The sequence below is a fragment of the Bombus impatiens genome, unplaced genomic scaffold (assembly GCF_000188095.3).
Source record: "Bombus impatiens unplaced genomic scaffold, BIMP_2.2 scf_0640, whole genome shotgun sequence".
Classification (NCBI taxonomy): Eukaryota; Metazoa; Arthropoda; class Insecta; order Hymenoptera; family Apidae; genus Bombus; species Bombus impatiens.
In genome coordinates this window covers 977,658-992,290 of record NT_177059.1, presented here as the reverse complement: position 1 = coordinate 992,290, position 14,633 = coordinate 977,658, and the positions used below count along the sequence as shown (strand labels likewise).

At 36.8% G+C, this 14,633-nt stretch overlaps 1 long non-coding RNA gene across 1 annotated transcript in view; it reads right to left on the bottom strand.

The window, feature by feature from the left end:
- The window catches only part of LOC105681201, a 69,329-nt gene that overhangs the window by 42,174 nt on the left and 12,522 nt on the right, over window positions 1-14,633 (bottom strand). Inside the window, exon 2 of the long non-coding RNA XR_004462301.1 lies at window positions 3,658-3,759. This is a non-coding gene — a long non-coding RNA (uncharacterized LOC105681201). The remainder of the gene's footprint in view (window positions 1-3,657; window positions 3,760-14,633) is intronic.

Below are 14,633 nucleotides of genomic sequence, written 5' to 3'. Positions count from 1 at the left end.
CGCCTTTACCGCGGACTTCCATAGCCATAACGGGTGTTATGGCACCTTTGCCGCGTCGCGTTACGCCGCGCCGTGCCGACCAGGAACTTGTCACTCGTTATAAAAGAGAACCACTAATTAGCTTCTACAAAGTCGCTTTTTGTCCGCGTGTTAATATATACTGGTTATAATTCTCGTTTGACGTGTACCCGATGCGATGAAAAAAGAAAGAACGTCTGGACGGGATAGAACGATTATGTTCCCTTGGAAGGTTCATCGACGAACTCGCGATATCATTTGATAAGTCCATAGAATCCGGACGTTCGTGATGTCGAGGATTATGAATATGATTACTATGATTGATGTACGTTATTGCGGCTGCGAGTTGGACTAATCGGGTAACTCAAGATTTCTGTAAATATTTCCAATTATATGGTACATTATCGGGACTTGTTATCGTCGGATTATTATCTATTAAATAGTGTACGATTGCTTACGAGTATATTTATTGTTAGTAGCGATCGAAAACGCTCGATTTGTATTAAGACACAGGAATGGAAGAAATTGCAATAATGGAATGGTACTCGATAGACAAAAACTCGATTCGTTCAAAGTTCCTCCATCGATCTAGTTTGCGTAACTAAACGTCCTTATGAATGTCGATAATATATCACGAGAGAATTTTGTAATAGAAATCGGATAAAATAAACTACGTCTTCTATGATTCACGTATCTTTTATATGTATCTTTATTCTAGTTTAAAAAAGTATAATTGAGATTGGATTTCAACTGTATACGTATATTCATGTCTATATCAATTCTCTCTATTTCGTATAATTATAGGTTGATCAAATTGTCCGGCCGATAAACGATAGAGTTTTCAGTTTGCCAAACAGCCACCTAATCGATGAAGTCGTTTCAGACAGATAATCCTCTGATTATTCCAAACGGACAAAACGAAAGAAAAAATCGTCCGTATAATCTCACATCAATCTCTATATGCCAATCAAAACCGTGGAATATCTAACCGTGAAATCTATCAAATTCCAGCAGAACGCTCGGTGGGCAGAGCATCGGCAACCAAATCCGACAGAAGATATCCCGTCAAATCCAACCGGAAAACGTGTTATTAAACACTTCCAGCCAAAGTCGCCGCAACGAAACGGGCCAGAGAAATCCTATTAAATGGCCTGTACGCGCTGTCGGTTTTCTAACGATCTTAAAACGTAATCGTCGAAATGATCGCCACGCCGCCGCGCAGCGTGAACGGGTAGTCGGATAACAAGAGGGTCGCAGGACGAAGGACTATTTTTTCAAAGCATCGATCCTAGATCTCGAAGAGAGCTGCCAGGAAGAAACCTTTTTTCTACAAATAGCACGTTTAACCTTATATGTAACATAACATAACATAACATAACGTAACATAACGCAACAGATGAAAAAGAGAGAGAAAGAGAGAGAGAGAGAGAGAGTGTGTGTGTGTGTGAGAGAGAGAGACAAGAGGAGACGAAAGATAGAAAGAGAGAATCGAGAGAAAGGCGCAACTCCTATCTTCTCGCGGCACAGTTCAACTGCGAAGGTCGGTCAATGGCCAACGCCGGCTAACAGCCACTAAAGTGGGGAGAGAAAGATGATAGGGGAGAAAAGGACAGCGTAATAGGGAGGAGTGGAGCGAGACCAAAGACTCTGAGAGGGAGAAAGGGCGACGTAACTTGGATGGTACCAGAATATCATTACGTTCAATTGCTATACGGCGACATCCAGCGACCAGATGGTACATGTCAATGCACGTGCGTCCGGAGAAAAAAGGGTTGACATTGGTTACCAGTCCAGCTACTGTAACAAGATTATTCGAGTTGGCGTGAACAACACCAAGCACCGCGGATTCCTCGTTCCCTGGAACGCGGAAATTTCTTTTCCACGACAAAACTTTACCGGACGATCGGATCTGGTGTTTGCGAAGCGACGCGAAGGAAGAACGATCCTTCGATCGATTCGAAGAAAAGATTCTACGATAGAAGAAGGCGAAGAACGATCGATTCGAAGAAATTGAAAATAACATTTTTCATTTTGATGAAATACGAAGGGCAGTGGGAGCGGCACCTCACGCCTCGCGCATAATGATGTAACAAACTATCGGAGAATTACCTATTCATCTTTCTTCTCAAGGAACGAATTAGATAATGTGTAATTATGATAAAAACAAAGAAGCAAGTTTATAATATAGGTAAAATAATCTATAGTTGGCAAAAAACTATTTGATTATTCAACGACGATAATAACCATACAGGATAGATACGATCGAGTAATAAATAACTCTTGGCTACTTCGATTAATACTAACGAATACAAATCGTAAAATATCGTGGAAGGGACAGTTGCCAACACCAATCTGTCAGAATATCGTATCTATTGCTACGAACAGGGATTAACATCGTGTATTAAGTCTATTTCCAAATCCATTGTCGCGTCGTCGTGCCGTTAAAGGACGGCACGTAGAGTTCCGCGAATAGCTTGCGAAACTCACAGCTTCTCATTATCATAACCACATTTGCGATGTCCTAAATCGAAAATTCACTTCTACGATCCTACCTAACCCATGGAAAACAAAAGAATAATTCTGTCGCTCGTAAGAACATAAGAACCCGATATTCCCCCTTGTGGTTTCTAAATCTTTATTGCTCCTTTCTTTAATTTATCTATTACAAAATATGCTAATGTTACGCGCCTGTTCTTCTACAAATATAACATAGATATAGTGTTCGATACTTTAAAAATATCGTTCAAATCGTTTCCAAACACGTGGTCCATTCCTCCCGTAATCATTCTGTAACTTTTATTTTTTGTAAAAATCAGAACAGTTTAGTCGTATATGAGTTACGAATCCATTAGCATCGAACATAGTCGAACAAAATATAATTTAAAGTCGAGAATATCGAAACAAAGCCTTTGCCTTCTGACACATTTGATTCGTCAATGAAATATTTGATATACTATTGCAAATATTGGAATTGAAGATTATGTTGTCACGTATTGTCAATTACGCAAGCGAAACGTTATTTATCTCTTCTATTTCCACGAACAATAAGACGACTTTACGTAAGAAGCGCTGCAGTTTCACTTAATCGGACATATCAAAGCAGGCCAAGTTGTTTCATTGATCGTTTCCCGCAATATACACCAGCGCAGCGTCAGGCATTCTCATTGATTAAACACCCAGAGAAAAAGGCAGCAACTTTACGAATGCTTCGTAAACGATTGCGTCCAAACCGCGATCCCTTGTTATCTGACATAATAATTTCCAGGCTTCGCCAAGTATTAATTCACTTCATTTGGACAAATACGAAGAAGCAATAGCAGTCATGATTTCTTCAAACGGTCGTAGACGTTATCCTCGTTTCAAATGCCATATATAACTTCGTAACGAGTTCGTATAAATACGCACGCGATTATTCGTCGCTAATGTCCCGCTCTGTGGTTACCGATTTTACTCGTTTATTTTAAACTGACCTTCCGTAAACGTTGAAATACTTTCGCGAATTAAAATTTACCCGCAAAACTAAAATTCAACGACGTCGATGATCTAGTTAACATTTTTTAAATTCTTACGCCGAGAATTGCAACGCGTCAACTTAAGTATTAATCGAGAATTTTTTCCTATTTATCGAGTTGTACTCACAAGCAGTACTGGTTCGTGTGTTCCGCATTGAAATAAATTTTCCTGGATGCCTGCTTCTTCTTCCTCTTCTTCTTACACCGTGTTAACATTCCCTGCCGATGTCTGCAAACAGAAGAATGAAATAATGTGGTTCATTAGTCGGCAAACATTGCTCACAATCATGTTCCAATAGTCCCGATGAAAAACGCAAAATATACCATCTATTAAGTCAAGCGGTGCCTAGTCGTTAGTGGTTTGGGGAAAAAGTTTATCGACGTTTTCCCAACATGTCGGAAAAATCTCGTATAATAAAAACAATTACGATACGCGTATCATAACGTGTATCTTATACGTATTACAGAAGTATAACGATTTGATTTACATCGCTGTTACGTTACAAAATCTAATCGAGATTATACATATATGCTAGAAAAAAATCATTTCTAACCGTACCACTGCGCGAAACATTGACTTTCGCCTCGCTCCACTGCGTGCGCAGTTCGACGATATCATAGCGTGAATTGCTGATAATTAGCAAACAGATAGCTGAGACAGAGGTTAGCAAACCTACGAGAAACATTTATTGGGTAAGCCTAGATCGACCTAATATCTTATTGTAAATTTGTTTGTGAATTAGCCTTAATCCTGTTATTTTCTTTGCGTGATTTTCAAACCACAGAAGTTTCTAACATTTGAGGAAAATATAACAGGCTCGTTAACGCTATATTTCACGCGTATTTTCATTTCTGGACAGTTTACGTTATCAAATTCTATCAAACGCGTATCGCAATTATGGAACGGAATTTCAAGAATTTGCTCGACACTTTCTCGCCGCTATCTCTTCTTTTATATTTATCCGACAACTTTATGAAGTTCAAAAAGCGTCGTTGATGCTATTCTAGTCTGTCGAAGCTTAATTTTTTCTTTGCCTTTTTTTTCTTACGTTCTTCGTTTTATAGTCGAATTAAACTCGAAAGCTTTCTGTAGATTCATCGCTGAACGTGAGTCATAAATTACAACGACGATTTTACGCAAATTAGAAACGCGGCGAGCGTATTAGAGAACTCGTTTGGAATAAGAATCGGTAGATCAAGCGAGCGGGTCTACCTACCTAAAGTCGTAACGATATTCGGGCACCGGCTGTCAGTGTATAATCATGGCCGTGAAAAAATAGTAAAAAATGCGTCGAGGAGAGTGATGACATGGGTGTTATTCCATGGCATTACTGTGAAAAAGGTGGCCAGCCAAGTAAGTACGTACAGTACACACTTGATCCGCGTGTTAAAGGGAACGAAATGCTTTCGACTTTCGACTGGCATCTTAGCAAGGTCGTATCGAGACCTCCGTTTCAGATTTCAAGTACGACAAAAAATTACCGACGCGACATACAGAAAGGATTATTAATAGGCCTAGCAATTAATCACTACACGTAAAACCGATACTTACAGACTTTTAAGGGAATAATTGAAAGCATATATATTTGTTGTAATATGGTATTAAATCATTAACTTTAACGTTAATAACGATAATCGTAATTGCTACTATTGCATATTTGCAATTTTTTGCGATTAATTTACTAAGTTGGTTTGCCTTGAATTAACTTATTACTTTCAAAATGAATAATCTATCAGGTATATATATATATACATATGTGTACAATGTACAGAGTGTAAAGAGATGTTTTGTCAGTGGCGTATACTAGACCTTTGGATCGGTGGAGATCTGTGACGAAAATCCGGCGCAAAATTCACCTTGACTTCTGAATTCATTTTACTTTCTCGTTACGCCACGCATTTTCCTCTAATTCAACAACAGACGTACACAATCACAAGTCCTAAACTATTATCGATAAAAATTGCAACAAACGTTAGTATATTATCGAGCTATGTGCCTAAACTATGTGTCTATTGTACATTGTAAATTACTGTACATTGTAAAGTACCAAAAAAGGTATTTCGATGCAAAAAATTAATTGCGAACATGTATAATGAACATGCATCGTCTTGTAGAATAGTACACGCGATAGATATTCGAGGCCATTAATATAAAGACGACACTATCGAGAAACGTGCATAAGTGTAACATCGACAATGTCAGTTTTCAAAATTGAAATCACAATGTACAATGGACTTATAATGGTATTTATTTGAGAAAATTAATCCGGACTTAATATATTAGTAAATTAGCGTTTAATGTCGTGCATTTAAAGTAAGTATTCTATGTGACATGAAAATGTTCGGATTACTCTGTAAATGAAGTACATGGTCGGTACATTTATACGAAATTGCCTGCCAGAAGCAGTATCGCTGATGATTTGCAAGCCCAGCAAACAGGATTTTCAAGACGCTCGATATTAGTTTCGACGATGCTCGCCAATTCATCAAGGTCACTATAAAGAGGAGATTGCTCGTTTTTCGCGCGTGCACTGCACTGGAAGTTAGGGGTTTGAAACACGACACTAAATAAGCATATTCTTATTCCGTTCATGCGCATCGCGTCGCGTCGTGTTAATAAAACTTCACTGCGAAATGTTTTGCTTTGCGAGGAATCAAGTGAATAGTCCTTTCATCGTAGTGAATGCACCGATTGTAGGGCAAAGTAGTTTTTCGCCCGATCGGATGTTATTTTTCTCATAGAGAAAAAGCTGATTAAAATTCATTAAAGTTCCCGCGTTATAGCCAAACGGGGAAATCGCATTTTTCCTGCGTTACGAATTGATCATCTATGCAAGTATTACGAGCCCCTGTGATATTCTAAACGCTATTTGCTATTTACGTATCTCGATTATCGACTCTGAAGAAAAAGTATTTGTATACATTTGTATAAAAGTCTAAATGAAGACAGACGGAATACAATAAGTCGCATCTTTTTATTTTCTACAGGAATTCCGGTGTTCGATGTTAGGAAAATTACTTTTTTATTTGATTTTGCAACTAGATACGCATATAGTTTTCGACCATGCACGATCTTCGTTCGTTGTTGGAATGACACTAATCTTCGTGTAAAGATCTTTTTCTACAGTGACTAAAAAAACATATTTGCATTTGCACACCACTGTACTCGTATTTATCGTATCATTTACATACCGATTAACTAAGTTCGAGTATGTATTTTCGCAAGACTACAAAAATGCTACGAGAACGACTACAGAGAAACAAGGATATATGCGTGCTCGCTTCTCAGAGATAATTGGGCAAAACCAGTGAATTAATATCAACGATGACGAAAAGTACATTTCCGATACGCTGTTATGGAAGCAGCGATCGATATTACGAAAAATATTGACAAATGATAAATGCGTTTTAAATTATCGATCAGATAAGCGATACCTTGGTAACAATAAAGATCACTATGTACTCATTGCTAATTGTTTTGAACTTACATTGACACATATACACTTATGACGTATGATGCATGAAAGCAGCTACTTTTAAATATCTTTCAACTACAAATTTTGAAGATATTTCGAAAAAAATGTTTAATGTTATAAAAATATAGAATATATTTGTCGGATAGTATATAAGCCGGAATATATATCGCGTTTAATCAATGACGCTTTTACAAATGTTCGCTATTAGAGAGAGAGAGAGAGAGAAACGATTCTCACGCATTATTTTATCAGGAGAAAAACTTGCGCTGCTTTATTTAATGAGTAATTTAACCCTATCAGATCTTAGAGCGGCAATTCGAACCGGTTGATGACGATCGATTGGTTAACAGAGATAGTTGCGTGCTAGTGTCACTCTGTACTTTGTGTAATTCAAGTATGACAACGAATTCACTAACAAGAAAATGTTTATATTAATGTTATACCTATCGTTATTAATGTAGCGTTCAATTAAATTTTTTCTCAGCTTGAAACTTTGGACTCATAGTCTATCAATTCTATGAGTATGAATGAGATTCGTTAAAGCATGATTGCCCTTATAACATTCCTATTTATTTCTATCATCTATGAAATTGCAGTTCTTAGAAAGACTAGTTAAAGTAATTATTAGTAGTAATACGAGTAAAACATTCAAGTAGAAAAATATTCCAAGAATTTAAAAAATTTACTCGATTAATACTTTACAGAAATTCAAAGAAAATAAACGCGCTCTGAAGTTCTTTCTTTTTTATTTTATTTCGTAAATGGTAATGAACCGTATCTTCTGCGAATGTAGAATTCAAAATCCACGTTTGTGAAAAATTGTACGCGCAATTTATATCCACTAATGACTTAACATATAATATTAACATTTTAGAAGGTGAAAGGTAAGACTATACGTCTATTTCATCCTTCTTAAACACGATTTGCAATTTCTCTTTTGCTTACCATATAAAGCGTACACCTATTCGCCAAATATCATATTTTTATCTCGAATAAAATGAACTTCGACGCACGATCTTGATCATATTTATTCATATATACTGCGTGTATGTTGACCGTGCTCATTTACACGAATTACGAGTGTATGTATCCCTGATCTGATTGCGCAGTGTATTTGTAGCTTCGACATATATAAACCTAACCGTCCAGCGAAGTATATCTTTGGCAAATATAGCGATATATTCGATGGGTAAAACGTTCGTGCAATATCTTTTGGTTGACGCTTTTCAACGATTCGTCGTACGACACTCGCGCGTCGCTTTGTTCATAGCAACCGTAATACCGTAGCTTTTAATGCAATTTTACGATCCATAATCACGAAGTTGATCATTTATTCGGAAATTACATTAAACAACCCGATAAGGACACCTTCCGTTTCGGTAAAATTAAGGAACTGAGTCGATGTACTTACATATCTAACGATGAACGACGAGCGCGGTTGCGCGTAATTACGACTGGCAATTAGATACTTGGAAGAATGTAATCCTACTTTTCTCGATCCTATCCACGAAAAAAATATCCCATCCATCATTGTACCTATGCTTTTCTCGTACCGAAACCACTCGAGACTTTCACGCAGTGTGAACAGAGGCTGGAGATCAAGATTCTTGTCGAGATCTATTCAGACGGACGGATGCATCAGAGTGTTCTTAAGTGGCTCTAGACCTCGCACTTCTATGACTTTACATTGTATGCATGTATTTTTAACCTCGAGCCTTTCACAGTGATAACTAACGTCATCCTTTAAAATTCATCGGCTGTAAAAACGAAACGTTAATCGCGTATCCTACAAAACGAGAAATTAGAGCGAAACGAAGTGTTCCAAATACAGAATAGTAAGCACTACAGTCTGGGGGATTTACGAAGACATTTATTTGTCTGATCTTCGAGAAGGTTAGACAAATATGTGTATACCGTGTATCTTAGATTTTCTAACGAAAGAATTCGTAGAAACGTACGATCAACGACATGGTGAAGTGAAAAAGAATCATCTATCATTTTAGTTTAGAAACGGCACGGCGCGAGCGCATTCGTCTTAATAATCTACATACATAGTGCAGATAGAAAGCTGAAAAGCTGACCACTTGAATTACCTTGCGGAAATGAAATAAAATGACGCGTCATTCGGATTGACAAACGCATACCGTTTATTCTCACTCTAGTGTCGTTGGAAATTAGAATAACTAGCTAAGCAACCAAAAGTTTAACGCGATTTAAAAGCAAAGTCCAACGATAACCATTACTTAATATCTAATAGAAATTCACTTCGTTTATTATCTTACTTAACCCTATGCGGTTTGAGCAGCGTTTCTTCCAACTTAATAAGCTATGTTCAACAGCTATTCGTAAGTTGAATTTTCATATTTTCCTAATCAATAGCACATCGAATACGTATCTCTGTTAAATTCAATTACAACGCAAAACGGTATATTCTACGTTTAAAAACTAAAAAGGGTTGGATGAAATGGAATATCGTAGCTATTTCGATGTAGGACCGTAAAGTACCTAAAGGGTTAAAAACAATTTAACGAATATTAAACGACATGCTTACGAGTTGGAATAAACTACAGTCGGAGTAGTAATAAACTACCGGGCATGGAGCGATAGAATTTAAGATATCAAATATCGAACAGATAATTACTACGTCCGTGACTCATAATTAAAGATAGAGTATTAGTTTCAAACTTTCACAATTGATAACCGATAAAATGGTCGCTCGTGTAAGAACGTGGGCGTTTCACTGCTTTCTTAATCAATGACGTACCTATTAAAAATTTATTATCTTCCAAATTTATTAACTGGTACGAATGCAACGTATTTTCCTTCGATAAATTTATACGTAGGAGCGCTACCTTGTCATCGATACGTCAAAATACGGGAAGACTTTCTTGAAAAAACGATCTTATCTAGGAACCATGTCTCGTCATTTTTGTCACTCATTGGCCGTGTCGCCAAGTTGGCGTGAATTACACCTGTGCCTATGTCATCCTAGACAAGTTGTCCGAAAAAAATCACTCATACAGGCCCGCCGGTTACCGCAGATAACACAGGTACAAGTAATGGTAAATAGGTCAGTCACCTTCGTAGATACACTAGCTGTTATATAAATCTTAAAGCTGTAACGCAACACCGTAAAGAGTTACATATATCGTCGCGACTTGCCGTATCGTTGTTCGTTATTCCAATGGGACAGATCAATTTAGAAGTTAGACGAAATTTCAATGATTAAACTGGAAATGTTTCTATTCTTAATCGGCTATACGCCGTTTTTGTTACCATTCGTGTTGAAACAATGCAGAACAAGAAGAACTCGTTCGTTTCTTTTGGAAACAAGTAGCGTTAACGTTTAAGAATAACTTTATCTCTTTCTCTTCGTCCGTTTCTTTCTTCTTCCCTTTCTCTTTCTGGTCGTGCGATCTTCTTCGTGTGGAAAAACCGAAGATGTCCGATTCAACGTCTCCAAAGAACACTTCATTTTTACTACAAGTTACTATAAATTTTCGTAGAACTTCACGCGAAGCTTAGACTCTTACAATTAAACAGTTTACATCGACAAATTTTTCTTCCGTAACTAATGTGATCACGAGGCTCCCGTGAAAACCGACATTAACGTGCACGTATGTGCGCAAGGTCGGAGCTTTTACTTACACTCGACTGGTTTGTTATGAACGGCATATGAAAAGGGACCGCAAATTATAACGTATTCGACGCATTTTTCAGCCAATTTAACGTATACATCGTAGAATAATGAGGCAAAAGCAACGTTCTTTTATAATTCTTTTCAATGTTAGAAAGTGTGTTTTTTTCCCAATTCATTCTTACAAGGAAATCTTCAATGCTCGTATATCTCATAATATATCAATGTTTAACCTTTAATCTCTTCCAATGACTAATCTTATAACTAAACTATAATGACAATTTCTGAATGAAATTAACAATAGGTTGTAGTATCATTTGATGGTACGCATTTACATTTAATGGAAACAGGACAACTTGATAAGAAATACCTAACATGTTACTCAGCAAATTGTATCTTATATCTATACTGTTTTATCGTTACTTTTCGTATAATTATCCCCATTTTCGTATAAAACTACTTTGCAACGTTATTTTATTTCATAAATGTCTCTGTTATATAAATATCTGTTACGCAATATTTCTGTACGTATTTTTCAAGGCACGTAACGTTTTATAATAAAAGGTTGTTTTAGAACTTGCAGGTTTTTGGCATTTAAACTACGATTAATCAAACTTTAGTATCTATGGTAAGAGAAGATAAATGATTTGATGAAAAGTATTCAAAGATCGAACTCTCATTCTTAGCCAGTGACTACTAAATGGTACCTACAGCAGAATAATCGATTCATGTCAGTTCCTACAACTCTGTATAAGTTTAATAACCTCATCTGGTAAATACGAATGGTAGTGTATAGTTACGGTTGTATAGACAAGCATAGACAAATAAGCACTCAGCTATTTTAAACACTTCAATTGTCGTCTCGGCTACTGTCTAGACTCTAGTAGACAGTAGCAAAGGTTGCATAACATTTAATAACGAAATCGATGGTCTAGCATCTATCAACTTTTTTCAACGACTTCCTCTTGTTTATCGTACTTCGGTAACTCTAGCCAAACTACGCTAAAAATTCCTATCGTTTCATAAAAACTCCTCGATTTTTCTTTTTTTTTCTTTCTTTCTTTTTTTAATATCTCGAAGATTCCGTTTAAAGCGTCTCTACGTCTAAATTGCCATCTCGAACAGAGGCCACATCGTTCTTTAATTATCGTAACCCCGTAAATTGGCCGAATAAATAGACGTTCGCTTTTAATACGCGGAAGAAACGCATGCAGCGACTAAAATTAACCTACGGGCAGTTTGCCACTGATATAAATTTTCCGTTGGTCCTTTAACATCGATGCACTCGATGTACGTAGAAATATCACCATCGTTGTCATGCTAATCCCTTGCATTAATGTAGCGCGCCGTACGCAACCAGTCGTTCACAGAATATTTCTATCTGCTGTGTAGCCCGTAGATACCCGCAACGAGTACAAAGCTGTTTTAGAAATTTCGTTGCTTCTTTTTCCTCGCCTCTCGGATCAGCTACATGTGTATGATGTATATACATATGCAGCACACGACAATTCGGCATTAACTCGATCTTGAAATATTAAATCGTTGTCATTCAGAAAATCCGATATTGAAATTGAGTGCACCGACACGTAGTAAATGCACGTATTATCATAAAGCTAAGCATGAAAAGATTGGCGACACGACACGAAGAGCTTTCTCTTAGTCGACCTAAACCCGACTTTGGCCGGCGACAAAGGCGACGAAACTGGAAGAGAATAAACTAACGACGTCGCGTCGCCTGCTCGTTCATCTGCTTCTCATAGCACTTAAATCACGATGTAAGAAGATTACAATCAGCGTACATGACTACTTTGACCAGGGCGCAGTCGAAAACTCGACACAATGGCCCGTACTACGAGGAATAGGTTACCGATCAATGGCAGCCTTTACAAAAACAACGCGATTATATGAGATTGACCACACCCAAATCTCGAAATATAAGTAACAGAATAGAGCTTTGCCTCCTGTTCCTGATAAAACTTAATTGAAAGGCATACGTTATGTCTCGCGATATCTTAAATATTTATCATACTTCAGTTTGCGTGTTCGTGTACGTAATAGCCAAGTACGAGTAAGCGATGGAAATTATGAGATCGTTCTTAATTAATAAATCGATTAAATATAAGTAGGCAGACGAATAAAACTTTCAACGATTATCGTGTCTGAACATCGTGTTTCAATCGTAAAAATGTATTTTAGTATGTTTTGCACAACATAGGTATACGTATATATATATATATATAGTTATAAGAAACAATTACGATATTCTTTAATCGCTATTGTGTCAATGATAAAATGAATATTACCTCCTGAAAGGACGTACCCAAATATTCAAGAACCGTTATGAGACACTGCGTGAAAGGAACATCGGAATAAAAAATAAAAGATGCTTTAACGTACTGGGTGTCCCGATATTTGACGATATTTTTAAAAGAAAATTGTAAATATAAATACGGAATCGTATTCTAAGAAATTTCTATCTTATTAAAACTCCTAAAACTATCCAGATTTTTCATACCCTTCGTAAAAGGCATATAAAAAATATCAATTTTCTATTCTATATTTCGACAGTTTCTAATCTTGAAAATTCTCCAAAATCGGGAAGTCTACATTACTCGATTGATCTCGCAACTCTTACTTAAATAAGAAACTTTAACCTTGGTATGTAATAAATTCGTATGTAGAGGGAAGTTAAAGATTATAGAATTCAGATTATACACTCTTGCTATACGATAAATCGCTTTTAAATCGTTAAAAAAAACATTTTTCTAATTTATAGATGTACCAAAAATCGTCTTGGAAAACATTTAATACGTTGTATCCCACGAGCGCTTACTGTGCTAACGAATGTGAACTCATCTTCCAATCAAGTATCATAAATTTTTATTGTATCGTACAATACGTAAACTGTCGCAGATAATAAGCATGAAATTTGTTGATTGCGTTGACATCGCGATGCAAAACATAAATTCTACTCTATACTTATTACACGCTATTCCATAGTATACTTGAGGAGGATAAATACAAAGTCTATTGTTCCGTGACTTATGCCACCTAGCAGTCTTGTATTGCGCATTATATCATCGCACTGTTTGCTCTATCACTATTACAATGAAAATGGCTCGCTGTAAATCGCGTTGGCGCTGGGCAATAAGATATAGTTCATCGTAGAGACGTCCAGGTAACTCGTAAAGAAAACACCTATCTAACTGCACCAACTAAACTGTCTCTTTGTCTTTAACGTCTGTAAAATACGATAATTCGTGTTTGTATAACAGACGGTAATAAATTATTCAAGAGTACCTAACAGATATATCAATAAATATCGGATGATTTAAAAATATTTAATTAACAAACGTGAGAATAAGAAACAGGAAATTTTCATGACAGCTATTAAAATGTAAAATTACATCACGTATGGAATTTTCACTGTTTTTCGTTATTTTCGATTACACAATCGTAATAAGTTTTTCGTTGATATGCGTGTAATACACGTGTAATATGCGAAAAAATGTTGGAAAACCAATTGCCTAGAAAAATATCGTAGATACATAGATCGCACAATGGATCAGTGCCTAATTGTTCTACGCTATCTTCGATGAAAATTTACAATCCAGAAAGTTTTACTTGAAATTAAAATAAAAAACCAAAGTCTTGAAACGATGTATGAAAAACAAGATCCACCGATCAGTTTCAGCAAATGTACGTATCTGGAAAGAAGAAGACGGTGCTCCCGTTCAGCCCCGAAACGTAACGAATCTTCGCTTTCGATGCACGTATTCGCTCGGGACCAAAAATCGACCACACTTTCTCCATTTTTCTCGTCCGATCGGTTCGAATCGGCTCACCATCGAGAGCGTAACTTTTCAAATTATTCTAACCAGGCGCAAGGAGATCGTTAATCGGGATGAGTCAACGATGATCCTCTCACGGGAATGATGCCTTTGGCTGGTTTCCATCGAGGCGGACTCGGACGAGTTCGTTCATGGTCCG